This window comes from Littorina saxatilis, linkage group LG1 (assembly GCF_037325665.1).
Source record: "Littorina saxatilis isolate snail1 linkage group LG1, US_GU_Lsax_2.0, whole genome shotgun sequence".
Classification (NCBI taxonomy): Eukaryota; Metazoa; Mollusca; class Gastropoda; order Littorinimorpha; family Littorinidae; genus Littorina; species Littorina saxatilis.
In genome coordinates, this window is record NC_090245.1 from 86,231,448 (window position 1) to 86,233,947 (window position 2,500).

The 2,500-nt window shown below is 45.1% G+C and overlaps 1 protein-coding gene across 1 annotated transcript in view; it reads left to right on the forward strand.

The window, feature by feature from the left end:
- LOC138982670 (uncharacterized) overlaps positions 1-2,500 on the forward strand; it is a 25,999-nt gene that overhangs the window by 810 nt on the left and 22,689 nt on the right. The gene's annotated exons all lie outside the window — the stretch shown is intronic.

Consider the following 2,500-nt stretch of genomic DNA (forward strand, 5'->3'; position numbering starts at 1 on the left):
ACAAACGTCGCATGACGAGGAGAGTCAGATGTGAAAGGCGTTTCGGTTTACCGCTGGCAGAAACATGCATGCGGTGTCCGGTCACAGCCCCCAGTCACCCATCCTTTTTTTATCGACTCCTTTATACCTTTGCTCATCAGCAGTCCTCCTTTTTACATTTAGTCAAGTTTTGACTAAATGTTTTAACATAGAGGGGGAATCTAGACGACGGTTGTGGTGTATGTGTGTGTGTGTGTGTGTGTGTGTGTGTGTGTCTGTCTGTCTGTGCGTGTGTGTGTGTGTAGAGCGATTCAGAGTAAACTACTGGACTGATCTTTGTGAAATTTTACATGAGAGTTCCTGGGTATGATATCCCCGGACGTTTTTTCATTTTTTCGATAAATGACGTCATATCCGGCTTTTTGTAAAAGTTGAGGCAGCACTGTCACACCCTCATTTTTCAATCAAATTCTTCTTCTTCTTCTTCTTCTTGGCGTTCGCAGAGGTTACACAATCAGTCCAGCACTGGTGATAAATGTTGTCGTTTTCTCCAACTCCTGTCGACTGCCGTATAGTTTGGTCTGCAAGGGAGTTGGTGACGGCCACACTTCTTTTCGTTCCTCATCTAGTAAGGGACATCGCTGTAAGATGTGTTCCGCTGTTTGGTCTTCTTGACCGCAGGCACAGGTTGGTGATGGCGCCAGCTTGAACTTTCGGTTCATGTGAGCATTGAGCCTGTTGTGGCCAGTACGCAGCCTGATGACAATCAAATTGATTGAACTTATGGCCAAGCAATCTTCGACGAAGGCCGGACTTCGGTATTGCATTTCAGCTTGGAGGCTTAAAAATTAATTGATGACTTTGGTCATTAAAAATCTGAAAATTGTAATTAAAATTTTTTTTTTATAAAATGATCCAAAATTACGTTCATCTTATTCTTCATCATTTTCTGATTCCAAAAACATATGAATATGTTATATTCGGATTAAAAACAAGCTCTGAAAATTAAAAATATACAAATTATGATTAAAATAAAATTTCCGAAATCGATTTAAAAACAATTTCATTTTTTTCCTTGTCGGTTCCTGATTCCAAAAACATATAGATATGATATGTTTGGATTAAAAACACGCTCAAACAGTTAAAACGAAGAGAGGTACAGAAAAGCGTGCTATGCAGCACAGCGAAACCACTACCGCGCTAAACAGGCTCGTTAATTTCACTGCCTTTTGCACGAGCGGCGGACTACGGTCACTGTGAACAAATGCAGTGCGTTTAGTTTCATTCTGTGAGTTCCACAGCTTGACTAAATAATGTAGTAATTTCGCCTTACGCGACTTGTTTTTATTTAAATCTGTGCTCTTCAATTTTGTGAAAGTTTTATCCCCCACTCACACCCACCATTCATCCCTCTTTCCCCCACGCCGATTTCCTAAATTTCAATCGCTTGCCAAGCTTTCCCGTTGGCAGAAAAACACAACAATGTCGTGCTGTGTCCGGTCATAGACCTCCTGTCCCCGTCCAGAAGTCTTCCTCCACTAAAGCCATATGCTGGTCCAGTCAGGGTTTTATTTATCTCCCGTCATTCTCCTCCAGCAGTCTTCATCTCTCAGACCGCCCCCCCCCCCCCCCCTCTCCCCCCTCCGCACTAGTCCCCATCACCACCACTGCTTATTGTTTTGATCGGTTCTGCAAGGTTGTCTGCTCTTTGGTCACAATTTCTTCCCCCCCCCCCTCCCTCAATCTCCTCCTCCTCCACCCGCCCCACCCCCCTCCCCCTCCACCCGCATACTTGCTTCGATCTCAAAGGAGTTCCGCCTGACTTCTGAATCAGCAAAATATCATTCCTCCTCGTTACGAATGTGCCTGCTCACCCCTATTCCCGCCCATCCCGTTCCCTCCCCTCCCCGTCCCGATTCCAGAACTTTTCATCCTTCGCCAAGCTGTTCCGTTGGCAGAATCATTCATGCGGTGTCCGGTCATACACCCCGTAGTCCCCGGCCAGGAGTCAATGCATTCTGTCCTTCACGAAGGCCGTCTGCTGCACCGTTCCTAGGATTATCTCCCCTCATCGATTCTTGTAGACCTTTGCTTTCCCTACTTCATGTTGCGGCCTTCCTTTTCCCCTTCACTGCATGGCCCCCTCTGCATGCTAGGATAAGAATCGATTAAATCAAACGAGTGACTCTGCTAGTGGATTTTCATATCGTATTGCCTTCCTCCAAGTACCACCCTCCCTTTCTTGTGTTCATATTTAATTGACTGCGATAGTTCCCGTTCGACTTTTAAAATTTTAATTCTGTATTGTCCGCCCCATCCTATCCAACGTTCTTTTGTACACTTCCACTTGGTTGCAATACGAAGCTTCAGCTTCACACCCATCACTTCAATTGACCTTCTATCCTACACTGTTGTCAAATTGCGCAGGTTAACGATCTTTTCTGTTCTGGTTTAAATTCCTCTTCAGCACGACACTGCTCGAATCCTCCGCAGGGAAGCTGTTGGTGGCATGGTTTGTAAT